Source organism: Lagopus muta, chromosome Z (assembly GCF_023343835.1).
Source record: "Lagopus muta isolate bLagMut1 chromosome Z, bLagMut1 primary, whole genome shotgun sequence".
NCBI classification, from domain to species: Eukaryota; Metazoa; Chordata; class Aves; order Galliformes; family Phasianidae; genus Lagopus; species Lagopus muta.
In genome coordinates this window covers 68665766-68687023 of record NC_064472.1, presented here as the reverse complement: position 1 = coordinate 68687023, position 21258 = coordinate 68665766, and the positions used below count along the sequence as shown (strand labels likewise).

The 21258-nt window shown below is 43.3% G+C and overlaps 1 protein-coding gene and 1 long non-coding RNA gene across 11 annotated transcripts in view; one reads left to right on the top strand and one right to left on the bottom strand.

Moving 5' to 3' along the window:
* The window catches only part of MOB3B (MOB kinase activator 3B), an 87475-nt gene extending 83312 nt beyond the window's left edge, over positions 1-4163 (bottom strand). For 3 of the 6 annotated variants that reach the window (XM_048931211.1, XM_048931213.1, XM_048931210.1), the window contains exons 1-2: positions 3726-3868; positions 1821-1920 (exon numbers count right to left, since the gene is read on the bottom strand). The gene's annotated coding sequence lies outside the window, so the exon portion shown is untranslated. Of the gene's footprint in view, positions 1-1776; positions 1799-1820; positions 1921-3725; positions 3869-4054 lie in introns of those variants that run through there. The other 3 variants (XM_048931212.1, XM_048931214.1, XM_048931217.1) reach the window with 3 other exon arrangements.
* On the top strand, positions 3077-17974 carry LOC125686787 (uncharacterized). 5 transcript variants are annotated; one of them, XR_007373896.1, is made up of 4 exons: positions 3077-3416; positions 5166-5306; positions 9588-9682; positions 11770-17974. It is a non-coding gene; the product is annotated as an uncharacterized LOC125686787 (long non-coding RNA). The 5 variants fall into 5 exon arrangements; XR_007373899.1 differs by lacking the exon at positions 3077-3416 and adding an exon at positions 3972-4079; XR_007373900.1 differs by lacking the exon at positions 3077-3416 and adding an exon at positions 3984-4083.
* Positions 17975-21258: the final 3284 nt, after the last annotated feature.

Sequence of the window (21258 nt, the reverse complement as noted above, 5' to 3'; positions counted from 1 at the left end):
CCCTATGCATATATTACACATGGAGTAATGTCCAAGACAATGCTTTCCAAATCTGCACTTGGATTTCAGAAAGGTCAGAAGTCACCACAAGTTACAGTAGATATGACTGGACTTCAACCTCACACATTCTACTACATTCTTTTAATTCTTCGTGGGATAAAAGGATATTTTTCTGACAGCCTGTGAATAAAAGCCCATCCCTGGGCAATTTGGAAGTACTGGCTTCTTTCATCTGCTCTTCCAAGGAAGTGCTTTAATTAACCTTATACACATACGCCTATTAACTTGTGTGCATTACTATCAGTTGTGACTGACACTTCCAGATGCTCTTATACTTTGAAAAAGGTAAATGAGATTGTAAAGCCAAACACTCATTAGTCTGGTCTGGTATTAAATGGGGAGGTTGGTAGCCTTGCCTGTGGCGCTGGGAGTTGGAGATCAATGATCCTTGAGGTCCCTTCCAACCCCAGCCATTCTGTATGATTCTGTGATCAGTACAGAGATTCAAAATCACAATTTCCTTGAAGGAAAAACTTAACTACATCTACAAATCTGGAAGCTGGACAGCTTCTTGACTGTTCTCTTTGGTAACAGAATATAAAGGAGGATTCTGTATTTTGCAAAGAAGTACAGACCAAAATGTTCAGTGCTAGCTTTTGTACCATACTGTACTGGTCAGTGAATGGCTGGATCACTTTGATAGATGCAAATGACAAACTGCATTATGCAAACTATGTTTTGTATGACTAAAGGGTGAAAAAATATAGCCCTCAACCATGTTTCTTTGGTTTCAGCATACTGACAATGCTATTGGGCAAGGTTTAAGCCTCCTAATCAGTTTAAGTGTCTGTTCAGCACTCACTCCAATACAATTTACAGACTACATTCATTTATCTGCTTGTATTTGTATTAAAATATCAGTGCTGTGTAATCATGATTGATGGTTTTTTTGTTTGTTTGTTTTTGTACTCTCAAATGGTAATAAATGCAAAGTTACAAAAAGAAAAATCAAAAACCAACCCTCACTAGAGGTGAAAGACTCATTTTTAAGCCCACAGGGGTCAAGTGAAGTAGTTGGATATACCAAACTTTACTAGCCATGCAATTTGCTACGATCTTTCTGAATTAAATTCTTGTACCTTTTAATAACACAAGCATAAATTCAGTCTTCAGAGGAAAACAGAAAATGCATTTTTTCTGACTATGATGGTGTAGTAAGGAAATGCTATGAACAGCAGAAGAGGCAGATTTTTTGTATCTGAACAAAGATTTCTTTGCTCAAACATATCTTGGAAAATTTCTAATAATCAGACTGAAAAGCCCCCTTCTCTCAAAAAGCATGTTTCCATGAAGGTATTTGATAGGGTAAGTCTCTCTTTAATTCTTTTTTTATTTAAATTAAATCAGATTAAATTTATGACTACAAGTCATGATGACCCAATTTAATATCATTCCTCCTTCCCCAACTTTTTTTCAGTTCCACATTCTCTTCCTATTCTAACATTTATTGAACCTTTTCCTCAGTTCAGAAGAGAAAATAAAATGTGGCAACAAGATTTAATAATTACAGGGAAAGCATGGTTACTGTCTAATCTGTTACTTACTGTCTAACCTAAACTCCTTTAAACAACAGCCTCTTTGTAAGCCTGACTCTTACATCCTTAGCCATTCTGTCCTTCATTTGTAAGTGTGCTTTTCCTTTTCTTTCTTAGTAATGAGCTAATGACCCATCAGCAAATACTGAATTAATAAGCTACTACTTCCCTGGAAATTTACCTGTTCAGTAGTTAGGATTAAAATTCCAGTTATATCCTACCCACCTCCTCAACTTCCTGTCTGATCTCATTTCACCTCCACAACTCAGAATAGGCTCACAGGACTCATGCCTGCCAGAGGTACCATCAAAATGCTGATAATATCCTAAAAGAGAAAAACAAAAATAACAGTGTTTAGTATATAAACTATTCCATCTGAGATCTCAGTGTGTCTGACTCATAGGAAAGATTAAATATTTAATGAAGAACTGTGCCACGTGGTTTTCCTGTAACACTTTTAAACAATTATTATTCTGAAACATCTCTGAGGTCCATGTTTCCAGAGCACTCAGCTCTCCTCACTTTTCTGATCCAGAACACAAGTACTTTCCTCTGGGATCTTGAATGGTGCTGAGTACTTTGCTGGCAGCTGATAAAGAAGCATTTGCTATGATGGAAGTATCAGCAAAGGAGCCGAAGTGATTTGGTCCAGCCCCAAGTTTCATAACACTCATAGGCTCTTAGCAGCCCAGACTACTCCACCAGCACTGAGGCAAACAGCACTAAATCATAACTAACTCCTAGTCGCCTGATGCCAAACAATGCCACACTATAATGCTATATCCACCTCCTAAAAGGAGGCGACTCTTCAGTCAGCTTAAGGGCACCCTGTCTATCTTGTATCTCTCTTCTTTTTGTCTCACTGAGATGTGCACACTGTCTCTGCTACAAAAGAACAGATTATTCCTCTTTTGTGTCCGGGAAACTCTTTTGTCTCCCCTTAGAGAGGAGAAAGCAAAGCTGTCACAAATGTTGGTCCACCCAGAAGAATGCAGATCTTAGCACAAGTTGCTTGGCTATAGTGATATGGAGAGGATCAGGTTCTCCACGTATGTGCTGGACAGCATCCTGGGCATAAACTGCCCAGTTTGAGGAGAACATATTGAAGAATTTCTCCTTCCGTTCCTCTCTTTACAAGCAGTGACATTATACCTTATTATACACAAGTGATAGCCCTGTGTGAAAATGCAGTTACAAACAGCTTAAGGAATAGAAACAATCCTGTTTCCTATGGGATAAATTACTGCAATCCGAGCAGAGGTAGGAAGGATTCTCAGCCACCCTTTATCCATCCGATAAGCAGAGGCAACTTGTTCTTGCACCGGCTTGGTTCCAGCATCGTTTGGAACAACTTGTTTATGAGAGCTGCCCACAAGCAGCCTCAGAACAGGCTGACCTGACCGCTGAGTTGGAGCAGGAAGGTTTTTACATCTCCAAATGCCGTATGGCAGCACCCTCACCCAAGAACAGCCCGACTGCCTGCAGGGTCAGTCAGCAGCAGGGCTGTCCTCAGCACAGAGCTTGCTGGTCCTCGCAATCACTCACGTCTCCATTGCCGGTCCCGAGCCAGCCTGAGCAGCTGCCAGGCTGTCACACCGGGGCGGTGCAAAGCCAGGCAGAGATTTCAGACCCGCGTTCCTCGAGCGAATGAGGAAGTTTAACACGTCGTTCAAGAAGCGGCCAACCTCACCAACTAAAAGCAAGGTGTGCTCAGCCCGTCCCAAACACCTGGCGGCCGGGCCGTGAGGATGCTCCTACACGAACGCGATCCCCGACACCACAGAAGGGCAGCAGAAGGACTGTGCCTCAGAGGACGAGCAGGTGACCAAGCAGCTCACCGCCCCGTGAGCTCGGTCGGAGGGCCAAAGCCGACCCTCAGCGACCGGGGCCCGAGCTGCCTGCGGCGGGCACGGCTCCCAGCCCCGCTCCGGGCTCCCGAGCCCTCAGGCTGCGCGGGAGAGCACGCGGAGACGCAGCCTTGTGGAGGGCGAAGCGAGCGGCCGAGCACCGGAGCCAGCCCACCCTACGGCTCCCTAACAGCGGCCCGGCCGGACGGAGCTCCTCGGTTCGGACCGAACCGTTCGCTCCGGGCAAGTTGGCGGGAAAGGGGAGCGGGGCTTACCGCCTTACCTCCGCCTCTCCAGGTGCCCGCCACGCAGCGCTCCGCAGCGGAGGCGGGACAGGACGCGACGCCTCAGCGCGGCTACGCGCGGCTCCCCGCGGCCGCCGGCTCCGCCGAGCCGCTACCCCGCGCCCTCCCCGGCTCGGCTCCCGCCGCGCGGCCCCGCTCGCTCGGCCGGGCGCCTGCCGGAGCCCGCCCTCTGTCGGGCGCGGGGCGGCCGCGCGGGTGCTGAAATGGCGGCGCTGCCCTCCCGCCTTCGGCGCCGTCCCAGCCAGGCTGCCCCGCGTCCCGTCTCCGATCCCGCGCGGGGCGGAGCGAAACTTCGCCACGGACTTACCTCAGCTCGGGCCGCGAGCGGAGCGGTGGGTGGGTGATGGGGCGGGGGGGTCTGAGAACCCGAAGCCTTCCCGCGGGGCTCCTGGTAACGCCGGAGCGGTTGGGCTGTGCTGCGGGGTGGTGTGGGTTTAACCGCAGCGGCGTGGGCTGCAGACCGCGGTCTCCTCCCTCGAGGCAGCAGGATAAGATAAATCGTGGTACTCCTGCAGCCCGTTTGGTTTATCTGATCCCCGGGGTATGTGGGGCCGGCTGACCCTCTCTGCTAAACCCACCTTTGCAGCCGGTGATTGTCTCCGTTGGGAAGCAGCGGCTCTGCAGCTGGGCACAGCCTGCTGTGTGGTGGCAGAGGATGGAGGGCCTCTCATCATCCCACCTGGCCCGGGCTGCTCTGCGCAGAAAGAAGAGATGGGGAAAGAAGCTACACCCAGCATGCTCTGTCAGTGCTGTGCCTCGAGGTCACACGTGGTCACACCATCGAGTTTGTGATGGTGACAAGCCAGAGCCCCAAAAGAGCAAGCAACAGGGTTTTTCTCCGAAACCTGAGCCCATGACACTCTTGTTCATTTCTAATCGTCACAAATGGCTGGAGGTATCAATGGGCTCCAGCCAGAGCAATAGGTGAGGGGGCTGAAGGACAGGTGGCCTTCCAAGAAGGAAGATGCCAGCTGCTCCCTCACAGCAGTCTGATTCTCTACTGGAACACAGCCCCACAGACATCTCATCAGTGCTCTTCTGCTGCTGGGAGAGAAACCAGCAGCCACCCAGCATCAGTTAGTCTGCTCCAGCAGAGGCTAAGTGGGTGTCAGTTCAGTCATAAATGCCATGTTGCTCTAAGCACATACACCAAAGATGCTGAAGCCAAAGGCCTTTCCTACCATGCCAAATGAACAGCTCATGTAATAAATGGGCAGTCTTCAGATTAATTGTTCTCAGTATGAACAAACAGAAATGCAATTTAATTCAGCATCAAATGGTTGAGGTCTGCTGTTTATCCTCCACTGCTAGGAAACTGGACCAGAGAACACAGATGAGGCAGATCACAGTGCTATAGCAATAATTCCTTTCAGAGTTTATTTCTGCCTTGTTTTTCCACTATTCTCTTTTTTTTAAAGGACATGCACTTGGAGGAAATAGCCCTTAGTCTGCAAAGAAAGAAGAGAGAACATTGGGCTGAGGAGCTCCTCTTCTCACACCGAAATTACTGGAGGTCACACCAGATGCTTGCCCAGCATCAGCTGGATGGGAGATGTCTGGTAAGTCTGATGCAAAGTGTGTGTTTTCCTCCGCAGGAAGACATCTCCAACAGGTGACTACCTTGCAAGTGAGGTCCAAAAACAGCAGAAGGGTTCCTACAAAGTGTGATTGGGCACAGACGTGGCTGTCTTCAACACAGTACCTTCTAGTAAAGGAAAGAAGCAGGAAGGTTTCTGTGGGAATATATCAATACGCAGAAAATTAAAATCATGAACATGGAACAGAGGAACATATTTAGTTACCCATTAGCAACAATAAAACTTATTTTCCTCTAATGGTACTACTTTACTGCAGCTAGCATTGTACTGAGTGAAAATACATCTTTATTACGCTTTCAGCCTGGACACAGTGCACATTTTCATGGTTTTGTTTTTGTTTTTTTTTTCCCCCCATCACTCGCAGCTGCTGTAGGCACATGCAAACAGCTCAACATCCTGAGGCAGCCTGTAGAGTTGCAGCCTCACAGCCCTGCTTTGGGCTCACACAGAGCTGAAAGGCTGTATCACCACTGACAAGTAGCAGTTTGAAAAAGACATAGAAGCTTGCACAGGGCCTTGCTTTGTTAGAGTAACTGGAGATTAGCTTAGGCAAGGAGGGCAGGTCAATGCCCTCTTGTTCTTCCCAGCAGAAAATTCTTGTTTCACTTACTAACAGTTTAAAATAGTGAGAACAGTCTCTGATGGGTTTGTTCTGTTCCGTGTTGGGTGTGCCTGTGCTTAGATGCTCTTAAATAACCAGGATCTTCCAAGTGGAGCTTACAAGAATCTTCCACTGATTTTTTCTGTCTGAACTTTTGTGCCTGATATGACTAAATCTGTTCTAATTCCTTGGACCTCCACGTTTGTATAAATCATTTTGTCTACTCTGATGTATATTTGCACAGAAATTGCTGAAACAACTTTGGTTTTGAGATTTGCATTCCTTAACCAATCTCATAAAACAACCTAGCAAAATAGAATTTGACTTGGGAACAAAGAGAAGAGTGGAAATACCAATGTAATCAAAACTCTGCTAAGAAAACTGTTTAACTGGGAAAACAGTACACAGTTAGAACTTGCTTAATCTCCCTTCCTCTGTCAAGCTATAGTTTTGAAGTCTACAATAAACCATGGCTTTGTTAAACTTGATTTAAACGGGAAGGTCATTTTTATTCGTTTCTAAATCAAAATTATTTAGTTCTAGGTCAAGGTTCAGAACCAACTTAAACCAAGGTGAACAAGCCATCACTGGGTGCTGACTGGCAGAATCAGCCAGAACTGCTTAAGAAGTTGCTGTCTACAGTAGTTGGATGCCTCTAACTACTTGGTGATATTTAACATCTCAAAGCTGACTCCATTCCACTGAAAAATAAAGTGTCTTCATTTAGGTCAACCACTATCAACGTCAGTTCAGTCAGGCTGGTTTTGGACTGAAGTGGGTTACAGCAGGCTCTTATGCCAGGTGCTGTAGGCATGTGAAGCTTCAAAACAGTGTAATGAAAGGAAAATCTTAGAATTGCAATTTCAACAACTCAATCTGCTTTTGAAGTAAATATATGTTTGCATTTAACAACACCCAATTCTGCATATTTTTGGACTGCCCTTATTACTAATCATAGATCACAAAGCTTTTCTGAAAACAGAACTATGCCATCCTACTGAGCATATGGCCTAAACTAAAAAAGCAAAAAAAAAAAAAACAAACAAACAAAAAAAAAACCACCCATACTTTAAGTCTTTCTTTTTTTTCCCCCCCCCACCCCAGTTTTTAAAATGGCGTTCAGTATACCAAAGATGCCTTGTGGAATGGCAAAGGCAGGGGCAGAGATTACAGCAAATTACCTTTTGAAAACGTGCCTACTGTTCACCAGTTTTGGCTCACTGGTTCAGAAGTGTGTATGCAGCAGAATTTCTTGACAAAGGCAGAGAACACATTGTAACCTTGGTTCTACAGAGCATTTCTGTACAGTTGCCTTTAAAAGAGCTTTCCTTCCAGAATGACTTTTCTCCTCTACCCAATCTATTAAAAGTTGGTATTGCAGAGAAGTTGAAAACAAAGAATCAATGTGGCAAAGAAACAATCCGTGAAATTCTGACTAGGTTACAGGCTCAATTCATGACAGATTAAATAAACTTTGTACATAATTTTATCTCCCTGTCCTCATTTGCTTCACCATTTGTTGGCAGCCTGTAAGATCATTTATGTCCACATCCATCGTGACAGAATTGTGATTGCAACAGGTCTTCATTTTTCATAGCACAAATGTCCCGCACATGGTGCCCAGCACTAAATTCTGACTTAGTCCCAAATTAATGGACAATAAAGGCCATCTGCCATAAAGAAAAAATCACCCCGTTATGCTCTTCCATAGGATACTATTGCCTTTTAAATCCTGTGCAAAAAAAAAAAAAAATAAAAAAATGGCATGAATGCAGCATGGTTGCTTCTCCAACAGTTATCTGGGTGAGCATAGTGAGGGCTCACACAGGTGTACTGGGATGGGAGAGGAAAAGGAATGCCAGAGAAATTCATGCCTCTCTCTGGAGAAGTAGTTATTCCAAAAGGTTTTGGATCCTACTCTCTAAATATGAGCTATTAAGTTACCTTGAACAAAACTCCCACTCATGTGGGACAAATAGTTTATCCTTCCCACCATGCACATTTGCACATTTGATCATAAATTTCCTATGTAAAAACTGGATGTAGTGTTTCTGTTTTGTTTTTTGGTTTTTGGTTTTTTTTTTTTTTTTTTTTTTTTATATGGAAGTCTGTCTAATGGGCTTCCAGATGCTGTAAATGTTTTTAATGGAAAGTCTATAATTTACTCAAAAATATCTGCACTCAGATGTTGCCGCTTTTTTTTCTTTTAATATGGTAAATATACATTGAAACTGTAGGCATTAATCAGAAATACTACAAGAGTGTATCTCCCTCTTATATTTAGGAATTGAACCCCTAGCCCACTTACACTGAAGCATCACAGCCTAGAAATCTCCTGCTATTATGTTCTGGTAAAGAACATGGTTTGGATGGGGGAATTTCAAAGTGACCTCATGTCAGGAGTGGACACAATCAACTTTTCCACACACTGGCTCACTTTATATATATACGTGTAATTTAGAATCATAGAATCATAGAAAGGCATGGGTTGAAAAGGACCACAATGATAATCTAGGACATCCTGCAGCTTGGGGCTGCTCCAGCATGTGTGCTGTGGTGGCAAGCAGCAGCAGTGACTGTAGAGATGCAAAGGCAGCTTTGACACTCTCAGAGGTGGCTCACAGAGCATCTACAGCAATGGCTCCTGCTGTCAGAGCTCCTGGTTCCCATCTCAGCTCAGAGAGATGACACAAACAATGAAAGGGACAATGAATAGAACTCTGACAAAAGCAACTGCATGGCTGCATAGCAGCTTCATTGGGGCAGGAAACCCTTTTTGTTGATCTTGACTGCAGGTGATGATGATCCTGTCAAAAGAACATTTTCTGGTTCGGTGACTCAGAAAAACAGCTATTCCTCCCACTGACTCTGCAGGTAATTTTTTGTTACTTGTACAGCAGTTTGTTTCCAGGAGCTGAAAGGCAACATCAGGAACATTTGGTGGACTCCCCATGGTGCCACATTTCGGTGCATACGTGACACTGCTTACTTGCTACTTCTTCAGGCCTGTTGCTGGCAGCAGGCAGTTTGAGTGTTTCTGCCACTTTGGTGTTATCTAAGCAGCATGAGTGATTCTAAAATTAAGCAAGAAACACAGTACCTTAAGGGAAAAGGCAACGTGACAAAATTATTCGCCTTCCCTCTGCATTAGGAAAGCCTTTCTGCAACTCTCAGAGCAAAATGCAATCTTCATGCTAGTAACTCCTTCCAGATTTTATCTTGAATTACCTGGAAACAAATTTTTCCCAATATTTGTAGCTACACCAAGAAAATCTTTTACTGCTTGCAGTGAAGAGGTTATAAACTCATGCAGAGCTGATCAGGAGTGGAACTCAGTGCCCTTTGTCCCTTTGAGATTATTGTTTGCTGTTCCTACCCAGGGAAAAGTAAACAGCAAAATCCAATTACCTTATCCTCTGACTCAAATGCTGCTCAAGCCTTCCCTCAGGACAATGCTTGCATTCAGGCTGCTCTCTGAGCTTAGCTCTGTTCTTAAAATTGCAGTGTCTCCATTAGATTGATTTGCCAGAAATGTGTGGATGAAAAAGTGCTGTAATCTCACTGCATTTTGACAAAACAGAAGTCCCCTCCTTTTATTTTTTTGAAATCCTTACTGCCTCTCCCTTTCCTCTCTATGACAGGATACACAATTTCATCCTAAGAGTAAACTGTCAAGCTTGTACCAGAAGCTGATGGAGGATGCAGAAGTTGGCTTTCAGATGACAAGGCTTTTCAGGTGATGTGACTACCCAAATGGTTAAGATTGCTTGATGGTAAACAGCAGAAATAGTTCAGTGTTTCCCTGGAACAAGTGGAAAAATTCTATCTCCTCCTGGGGTTCCTGTAACACTAACATAACTTGAAAGGCACTCTGGCAGATCCATGAAGTACATACTGGTTCAGTTTCCTGCTTCATTAAGAACTATTTCATTGAAGATTTTGGTTTTAACCACTCAAGTCAAGTTACAGACAATGTCATGTCCAAAAGCAGTGATCCCATGTAGCTGAACCCTAGAACTGTTGCCTCTCAAGCAGGTGAAAACCATGACTGAAGCTGTCAGCTGAGCTAATACCCCAGCCCTAGGAAGCTGAGCCCTCTTGCAGCCTTTGCTGGCAGCACTGTGTGACAAGATACAATGCACAATGGCCTTTTTGGGAGAGGAGGAAAGGAGACCTCTGGATAACATCTGCCAAGCTGATGTTTCTACCTAGGCTCAGGCTAGCCACCAGCATTTGCTACAGTAGGAAATGGTAAAAAGAAGTGGCCTTGGGATAAAAAGGGGAAGGACAGAGCTATAGTGATACGGAAAGCCAGCAACAGGAACACTGATCATCATTGGAATCCAGCCCAGCTCTGTCCTGGTGTACAAGTGCCACTCAAAGTACACTCCTAAGTGAAAGCAGCCTAAGTGGCTGCTAGTAGGTCTTTCTTTTAGTTTTCTTCTCATGTGTTTCCCCCTGCTCTTATATGTTTCTTTCCACTCCTGCCCAGAGCAACAATGATCCTTCCTCCACCTTAAAGATAGCCGTCAAAGAACCATGTGCAATATCCTGCAATTTGCTCCCTATGCTCAAGTTTCCAATAATACCAGTGTTTAATAGAGGTTATCCCCTTTTCCAAATCCACCATGAACTGTTTCATGCAAAACCCAGTAAGTCCATCCTGTGTAATCCTGGTATGTCATTATGGGGCAAATGCCTCAGAAAAGAAGGAAATGAATGGAGATTGTGCAGATTTTCAGTATTCTGAATATTTTAGCCACATTTTGAATGAAGATTATCAATGAACCAATGCCTATCGTGCTTTGTATCCAAATACAGGTCAACAGCTTGCATCTATATGAAATGCAGAAAATGTTGTGGTATGTTGTATTATAATGCATCAATACAGTTTGGTTATGAACATACACTTTAAAAGATTCACACAATAAATATTACTGCTTGGCGCTTAATCTCATCTGCTGAGTGGTGACACAGGACCTTAGCACTGTTCAGAAAGATGTATAGGCAAGCAGAAAAGATGTCCATTAATGTTATTTCAGTTTCAATCTGGCCTATTCCCTGTCTAGCTCTGATCTCTTCTTCTATTTAATGACACCACTTGAATGCCAAAGCTAATTTGGAACCTAGCAGCCTACTTATTAAGTGGGACTTTATGACAGGAGAGCATTATGGTGCTACTCAGGCAGCTGCACTGGCTGCCAGAGAGCCTATGGGGAAAATACAAAGCTTTCAAGGCTCTAATTGTTTTGGATCTAGGTTATTTTGTCAGGAAAAGAGGTACTCCACTTTAAGAAGCCTTTATATAAATGAGAGGTGGGAGACAAGGGCACTTGGCTATTCAGGTCTGTTTCTCCTGAGATTAAACTCCCATATGTGCTATTAAGGCCTATTTTCCTGATGGAGAACTGGGAAAGAGATGGTTATAGAAGCTCCATGCAGCGTACAATTAGCTTATGTGCTGAGTGCAGTAGCATTAGCTGGTACAATAGTTAGAGGATGAAATTCTGTTATTTTGAATGTTACTATGAATTAAGAAGACCATTCCATCTTTGGAAAGACACTTTTGTCATGTACACCTTGTAAAATTTACCTAAATGCAATATACTTTTGGAAATTGTTCTCTGAGGGCTCAAGAAAACCAGAACACTAAGTAGTTCACATTACAATTCAGAACGCTATAGCAAGACTGATCACAGACTTAAGAGTCATTCTTTCTTTCTTTTTTTTTTAATAAACAAAGCAAAGGGGCAACAAAAAAGCAGTGCTCCCTTTTAAGAAAAATGAATTTAACCGTCCTTTAATTAATTCTTTTATCTAAAGGTAACACAATTGCCTGCCTTCCACACAAGACTGTAGGAGCTGAAGCATGGACCAAATGCCAGGCTAGCGAGAGACCCTCACTTCAATGCTGAGCATCAAGAAGAGTGGGCCAGTGCCCCAAAGAAGGACTCAGACCATGGATAGGAGGTGCTCCCTCACTGCACATGGGGGAAAAACACCAGAATCTCACAAGTTTTGCAGCTCTTCCTACCAGCTGTTAAGGACAGACAAGGGACCAGTACCACCTTCAAAAGGGTACAAGATGCTCCTTCGGCAGTTAAAGAAAACCAGCAAATGCAGATCCAAACTACAGTTATACTGTGGATCTTACATTTTCCAAAGTGACTGTCTCCTTCAGGCAACATCAAGGACTCATCTGACAATACAAGCAGCACTCTTTGTCTGAATTCTCATCTTAAAGCACATGACTTCCTTTTTTTAATTAAGTTGCTAACTTAATAACAGCCCTGTCTCTTAGAGTGCCAATTTAATGCCTGTAGATAAAATATGATGCAGTTATTAAAGAGCAGGTAGCAGCACACCCCATCATCTCCCTGAGTGAAGTGTGGGCCAATCCATCACAACATAAGACGTTGTGTTCCAGCTGGTGCAAGGGAGTAGCAGATGGGGAGTGCATTTCCAAACACAGAGCTAGTCTGCGGTGGTGCAATTTATCTGGGACATACAATTAGTTCAGGAAAAGCAGAGAGGTTTGAATAAATGAAATGAATTTCGTATAAGTGGGCCTTGTCTGCATGCAGAAATCTTGTTGGTATAACTCCAGCAAAATTGTACAGATCTGGGTGTGAAGCCCTATCTAGATACTTTCACTTGGTTTCAGGGTGACTGAATTACCAACGTCATCCACACTCAGACAGCCAAAGAACCTTTTGCATAAGCTTAACCTTTGCAACATATTCCTGTACCTGATACTGTCACAGCTTTATTCTCTAGTATGTTAACATAAGATTGCTGTTTCTTCTGAGCAAGTTCCACTTAGTTTTTCAGATTCATGCATCCCCTGGGCCTCCCTGAATCTGCTGAGCCCACAGAGAAATGCATTTTAGTTCAGTGAATTCATTGAGGTCCTCACTGCATCATGAAGACACAAACCTGAGGTGAGTCAGCATTCAGAACACAACAAAACATTTTTAACAGGTACCTTTAAAGAAAAGAGACAGAAGAGATATCTGAAATGCCCCAAAAGTGATATCTGTTCATCTGACACAAACCAGGATCGAGTCTGTGAAATCCCAACTCCACCATCCATGGAGGTGAAGGAATCAAAACAAGAGCTGAGTCCTCATGTGAAAATATTGCAGTTCACTCATTTTACCTCAGTTTTCTTGGTATATTTTCCAGATATGTGTGTATGTGTTTCTGATTTTATATCTATTACATAACTTTCATGAATTACTTGATTCCATCAGGACTGCTGTAGCCCAGATAGTTCTATAGATGTTGTATCTCGATGGGGTCCAAGAGTACAGTAAATGATATGCAGCAGCATGCAAGGACTCAGAGTGCCTGAGATTAAAAAACAAAGAAATTTCAGTTTATCATTTTGTCTTTTCCACAGGTAAAGCTGCCATAGGCCTGCTACAGGCCGTAATCCTCCTTGTCTGAAGCCAAATAACAGAGAATCAAAATGCGTTTGCGAGCTTTGAAATGAAACAGTAAGAAGTCTAGAGAAGATAATTCCATTACAATCTTTACAGTTGGGCACATCCAGTATAGTCAATGAAGGAGATAGACAGTAATCTCAACCATAATTGCTTTTGAAAAGATTTGTTTATCTATTCTTTCCTTAGTTGCATATCCAGGCAACAGAATCACTCAAAAAATCAGAATTCTGCTGTATTTCTTACCCTTCCCCCCAACAATTTCTTCACGCATACTTTATGTTGTCTTACAGTTCTCATCTCATCTCATCTCATTTAGTGGGAGCTATTGGTAATAAGTGAACGGTTGGACTGGATGATCTTTTAGGTCTTTTCCAACCTTGGTGATTCTATGATTCTATCTGGCCGTTTCTTGGTGCCCTAAAGAGTTCTAGCTAAATGACAGATCTCCAGAAAAGTAAGAGCCTTGTTACTTTTTGCTTTACTTTCCCTCCCTCCTGAAAACCACTATGGCCAAAACTGGAGCAGGGAAGCTGGGTATCAGAAACACATGCTTTGCATTGGTGAGAGTGAAGAAGGGCTGTGTGAGCTGTGTGGCGCTGCACCCAGCCAGTCTCTGTGCTTGGTGGAGAGGCTTGATTGCAAGGGCTGCAAATTTAGAACAAGGGACAAGAGGGCACTGTCTCCTCCTGAGGCTGGTCTGTCAACCCTAGCAGATGAATAAAGATCAGTGTCACATAAATATTTCAGGTCTTATTTGTTTGTTTTGGGTGTTGAGGCGATCAGTGCTGTCATTGGTTGACTATTAAAGTTATATCTGAACAAGGAGAAGTTATTAAACAGTCCCAAGAAAAGTTAACAGCAATTGAAATATCTCCTTCAGAGAATTTACTGAAGCAACACAGCAGAAGTTGAATAATTCCTCCCTTGGATTGTCTCTAGCTGGCTTCAAGTGGCCAAGTTCACTTAACACTGACCAACAAGAAATTGATCTCATCAGTTTTATCTCTGCAGCCACCTGCATGTACAGTTATTTGTACTCATTAGAGCAAACTCTGAAGAAGAGTAAGGCTAATGACCCAGTGTATCAGAGGAGCCGTCTGAAGCTCATGCCACCAGATCGCTGGAACTGAGTTTTCAGATATGCTCATTACACCAGGCAGGAAGCCCAGGATGCTGACATGCTGTAGGGAAAGTCCACTCAGGTTGTGGTACAGAGCATTTAGGTCTCTCGTGACTCAGAGATTGTGGAAGCACATAAACCTTGCCACTGATTCTCTTCTCTCCCCTTACCTACAGCTTCCTCCCATTGCCAAGCCAAGCAGATTTCAAATGCTGGAAGCATCCTGGTTCTGAAGCCTGCGTCCTGAAGGTAGCGAAGAAAGACAGTCTACTTTCTGCAGGGTTCAACCTTACAGACATGTTCTCAAACAGAGCAAAAAACTGGTGGGTATTGCTTCTGTTGGGGAAAAAAATAGCAGCGCTGTTTATAACAATGGCTTTATTTTTCTCCATTGGAGAGATTTGAAATACAGAATAGTCAGCATTCCACAATTTCTGCCCACGAGCAAATATGAGATGGCTCCAAGATGCTTTGCTTCCTTGTAATGCAGAAAATTTCTAATGAGAAGCCAATTTGCTGAAAACTGGAGATGCTGCAGCACACACAGCCCTTGGAGAGGAACCTTGTAAAGCCAAGTGGAAGTGGAAGTAAATCAGGCTGCACTGGAAACTGATGGGAACCCATAGCAATGAACAGAGTGTCTGTTTCAAATAAATAGTCAAAACTTAAAAATACTAAGTTTTTCCAGGAGATCATCCCATAACCAATACTAGAAGGTGTTTTTCAGCCTCTGATTAAGCTATGTGTCTTTGCAGGCATTTGGATACACTACAGTCATTTTAAGAATTCTTCTCATTATAAAGCATGTGCAGAAATATTTGCTGATACATGCTTTTGCAGCTTTTTTGATGCATCAGTTTTCTACTGTAAGTAAAAACATAGCCTGCATTCAGTGATCAGCTGTCAGAGAGGGAAGGGAAGGAACTGGACAAGTGCATTTCAGCCGACTTCTACCACTAAGGACCTGAGAACAGTAATCCAAACCAGATGTAGGGAAAAAATGAGAGACCCATAAATACAGTCATTCTAATGCCTGTTTGATTTCCCGCATTCATAAGTGCTTTACTGATGAAAATTGCAGTGTGTTCATGAAGCAAGGATCTGTGCTCATACTCATTTCTGCCCCACTCCTTGCTACCTTTGAACATGAATGTCTGTCACTTTCGCTTCTCTGGGATCTTTGCGGAGGGTTTGTCCTTTCCTTTCACACTGCTTCTTTTCCCATTTTCTCCTTCTTATTGATCTTCTTTTAGTTTCTTCTCTGCATTCGTGCACATTGCTTATGCTCAGCTGCTTGGTTGGGGGCGCCTTGCAGCAGTGTTTCAGCCCACACTTGGAGTGCCCCCCTAACATCGTTCACCTGATTATCCATCCCTCCTCTCACCATCATTTGCTTCACCTAAAGAACAGCAAGCTGAATAGAAAGATGCACTCCAGCTTGCTAGTGAGCAGTCTGTGTTTGGGGTACAACCAAAGTTTATCCGAGGTGTAAATGGCTGAAGCACACACAGTGTGGTCTTCACCGCATTTTGCTCTGTGAAACCAACCCAGAGCACTTCACCAAGCACTGACAGGACACAGCAAACACCAGGTGTGCCCACACTCTAAGGCCACTCTGCGCCCTATGAACACATCCGCCAGCTCATACCCTTGCTTTATCAGTGTGCCGTTCTTTCCTGCTTCTTCCTCAAAATATCCTCTCTGCAGGGAGAGCAGCTCATCCACAGTCTCCCCTGCTCGCAGCTGCCTGCTGAGGACAGGAGGTGTCTGTGAGCTGCCAGGAAGGGGATGGCACGGGGACCCCAGCATCCCTGGCCCTTTCACAGCCTGAATAATTGTTCCTTCATGGCACAGCAGAGAAACACTGGTTTGTGTTTCAGCAAAGCACAGCTCTGCTGTTTTGGTCTGAAAGAAGAAATGTTTTCAGTCTCTACACAGTCAGGCTCTTTGCATTTCAGACAAACGGACTCGTGAAGATTACTGAATTCTTCTCTCAAACTGTTGCAAAGCCCACAGGAGGACCTCTCAGCCCCCACTGGTCTGTGTCTCTGTGGTATCTCATGCTTCTAAGACTCAGTCACCTTCTACATCCTACCTCCTGCCTTTGCCAGGAGCAAATGCTGGTGCAGGAAGCTCAGGGACCACCACCATCTCCTGCAGGGACAGGGACTGACTGCCCCGGTGGCTGTCCAGAATCAGCAATGAGCTCTGCTTCAAAACTGTTGCTGTCAGGTTTCTATGCTTTTAGCCCGTGGCTTCTGCAGCACACTGGTAGCTCTTGGCAGCCTGAGGCAAGCCTCAGCATTGCTGCAGCACACAAATATTATCTTCTGGAAAAGAGCCGTTCTTCTGGCCTCTGTCCCAATGCACTTGTTTTGTAATATGTGTCATGACTAAGCATCAGAAATTAGCAAAACAGTGGGAACAAAAACCAAAAGTTTTGAGCCAAATGAAAAGCACTTCTGGTATTCGGTTTGTGAATTTGCACTCTCAAATAAAATCAGCAGTGGAGAGGGCAGAATAAAACCAAAGTGTGGGAGCTTGTAATGCAGACTCCACCAACACAGCCATCCGTTCCGAGCTCTGCGTGGTTTTTTAAGTGCACACATTCTAAATTACAAAACCCAGGAACAAAAGCTAACAAAAAGATGTATTTTGACACTGATGTTTAAAGTGAGTCATGTAAAGTTATCCATATTTTCTGCATTAAGCACATTGATAAGCTGACTTTTCTTCGAGACTAACTCAATAGATGACGATGCCATCACATCCAGAAGATCGAACAAGCATGTCTATTCACATATGGCAGAGTGGGAGGTTTGTGCAAAGATGGACAAAGAAATATGCAGAAATATGAACAGATGCGAATGAAAACAAGGTGATTTGTTTGATAACGGTCACTCAGAAACATAACAGTGCTGAATGGGCATTTTTTCGCATTATCAGAAAGGTGATAAGGATATGTTATTATATTCTTGTCATCTTAGTAGTAGCTTAAATTCTATTTGTATGTTTCGTATCTATGTGAAACCTTTACCTGAAGTGCATATAGCTACAATTACAACTCCATATTCCACTGTCCCATGGGCAGTGACTATCATAAATATCATTCAGGAACATATCTCCCCTTTTGTCAGCAAGAGAGAAGGCGAGGATGATGAAAAACTCTGAGATCCAGCTCAACTTGCACAGAGCCACCATGGTGCAATACGGGCTGTAAAGCTCCTCACGCCCAGGGGCTTCAGTTGACGTCAGCCTTCAGGTCTGTGTGTCCATCAGGGCTTGGGGAGAGGAAACAGATTTGCACCTCCCTACTAATAGAAGTGTTTTCCAGCTGTGATTATGTATTTCACTGGACTTCAAACCTATAATCCACAGCTTTGTAGTGGCACTTGTAACATAATTGCAAGCTGGTACATCTGATTGCAAAGATCACTGATAATTTTGCTGTTCTACTGATTTCTTTCTAGCATGATCATTAATTAATAAACTTCTTAATCAGTTTGCATCAAGCTTGCATCAGTTTGCATCTTGAGTCTCCAGCCTGCTGGGAAAGTGTCAAAGCTTGGCAGTAACTGCATTAACAGCAGACTGAACCCAACATTTTCTTCAGCCTGCCAGTGTCCAATTGCCTGCCAAAACACAGTATGAAGTTAATCACTCATTACTTATTGCCCAGGTCCTTGATAATCGGCACAGCTGCCCTTGACTAGTAAAGAAATCTGAAGGCCAGAGCGTCCTTCCTCCAGAATCCAGGTTATCAGAAATTATTTCCAAATACTGCTGTCACAGCAGACCTCAGTGCAGTGTGGGATTAACCTCTGGCAAATAGGCAGCTGGAAAACAGACACAAGTCTCAGGACAAACTCTCCCATACATCCTCCTACAAATGAATGAGGAAGGCTCATCACACTACTGGCACTACTGAACATTTGGCAGAAACAAATGAATTGCTGTTTATACAGTCAGCAGTACCAAATTTCAGTATTCCCTGACCTGCAATTTCTTATTTTTCTGCTTCTACTAAAAATCAAGTTTGGCAAACATTAATCATGTTTAATTGAAGTTGGAAAAGACTACTCTTAGTACAATGAGACAATTTTCTAAATGGAAGAGAAACTGGCACTGAATTCTAAATTTCATAAGGGAGCTTTTGGCTGTTGAACGGTCTCAAACATTTTGGCTTATTATTGGATACATGAGATGAAGCTTCGGACATTTGCCTTTAACATAGCAAAGCATCAAGCCTTACTTTGAAACTGAGTCAAAAACCTTTCATGACTTTATCTCGCTGTCTATAGCTCACATTTGTCTACCCTTGCTTACATGTTTACACTCCTCTCTCATAAACATCTTTCTTCTTTTGCTGCAGGTAGCTGTTTCTACACAAAGTACAATTACCCCACGTTTCAATTGAGGGGCACGCTGCCATTAACTGTAACATGTGTTAGACCCAAAGGAGTCTAAGGTGCTTCTGATACCTCCTCCTCCTTTGGTTCATACATTTGAGTTCCAGCAGTTCCATTGGTGAACCCAGGGCCACCTTCAAGTTTTCACATGTCCACGCTCCCAGAGCAGTTCGTTTAGCCCCATGTTTACCAGCAATGTTGGAGACACTCAAAACTGGCGTGTTATGAACAGCTTTGATGGAAGTTTTTCTGGTTTGAGCAGAGGGCTGAAACCACCAGCCTGCAGTGGCTGCCCGCATCAGTCATTCCAGTTGACAGTTGCCTTTCTGCAGGACCATAACACCACACGACAATTTGGAGAAACAGGGACATCCTGAAGCCTCCAATCCAGCCCATTCATGTCCCCAGCAGGTTCAAATGTGGGTCACGGCTTTACCCCATGAAGGCTGGAAACCCTACAAGGAGGGAGATGACACCACCTCCCGTGGGCCCTACTCTCCAGACGGGGAAAGCTTTCCCTTCACTGCAGCCTCTATCCCTGCTCAGCTCACTGCACGAGGCTCAGGGCCTGCTCCCACAGCTGCCACAGCCCCATTGGTGTTGCTGCTGGGGCTCTGCCTGCTCAGGACTGCACAATGCTGCTGTCCAGTGGCAGTGGGGATCCCTGTGCTTTCCTCTCACTAGCCCAGGTCACTCTGGTCTTCTCCAGTTTGCAGTCACCTCAAAATTGACAAGGTGCAGTAGATCATCTCTGGGCAAAGTATAGGGATGTTGAAAAGCATAGGCCCCTGGTGTTCCACAGGATCAGACAGCTGCTCTAGGAGGACACATACCACGATATCCCCAGACAACTGAGCAAAACTGAGCAACCTACAACTCACCCAGAAAAAACTGTCGCTTTTCCAGCTGTCAGAAACCTTCCTTCACCTCTTCTATAAAGTATGTGAACACTAGAAGGTGGGAAGTTGTTGCTGAATTTCCTTACAAAAAAAAAAAAAGTAGAAATTTCTCTTTTCAATGACCCTTTATAAGTCTGCAAGCAACAGGAATTAGGATCAGAGAAGAATGAGACAGTAAAAATTCTCTAAAGGTCTATTTCCCTGGAAATCCAACTGGAAACAAAACGTTGCTGTAGGGTGTAAGGAATCAGAACACTGACAGAAGACATTCACTGATTTAGTCACTGATACAAGTGAACTAAAAACACATATAAGTATTAAGGTATGGGATTAAAACTTTTCAATAGTTGAGGCTGAAATCTTACTTATGGACAACAGAGGCCCACGGAGTCACTCTGGTGGAAATCAATGACTCCTTAACAGAAACAGAGAAACTAAATTTGGAGACTTTTAGAAACTTGTCATCTTAAAAGTAGTACAGTCAGACACCAAGTTAGCAACATATGACTAGCTGTCAGTGAGAACCTGTATCTCACCATCTCAGGTATTTTTATCTTAACAAGAAAAAGGTTCCTTCTTTATTTAATGATAAATAATTATGATCTCATCAGATACATTCTATTAAAAAAAAAACAACCACACAGCAGAAATTAAAATAAAAGAATTGGCATAAATTTTATTAGAATAGTATTTTTCCTGAGCAAGATTTACAACACAGCATGCAGTATTTAATAACTTACTTCACTATACATTCTGCACTAGTGACAGTTGTGCAATAAAGGTAGCAACTGACATATTTCCAGCTTTTAGTCATTTCAAAGTGGCAGCATATTCCATAATCAGAGTTCTACTGTTAGTAGTGTGAAGTTCCCAACGCCTGTGAAGCTGAAGTAATTCAATTCAGCAGCACACTTGAAGCTCTTCAGTCTTCAAACAGAACTTCTGTATTAGAATTTCGAGATGAGTTCATGACATTATTTTTCACAGTCTTAGGCAACACCATCAGCAAAACTTATCAATCACAAAAACTTATCAATCAGCCTCTTTTATAATGGATAAACTGGCTGAAAACGCAAAGGGAAATTACATTGTTAGTAAGGCAAACAGAATGTCAGTACAAATAACTGAAATCATCACATTTCTGATAAGTTCTTTGGGTGAAATGCTGAGCTCGTATTGCAGGAGTCCAACATATGTGTACAGCACAAAAAGGGCCACGTGCTGTAACCAAGGTAACATAGCACAACTGATTTTTATTCACAGAAAATGGAGCCCGGCTGTGGCTGAATTCTTTTCAAAGCTTTAAGTATTTAGTTGTAAATTCTTCTTTTTCAGGAAACAGAAAGGAACTCTGGGCACACACAAACAAACAAACAAACAAACAAACAAACAAACAGCTTTTCTTTCAAGAAATGAATGCTGGATGTTTCGGGAAA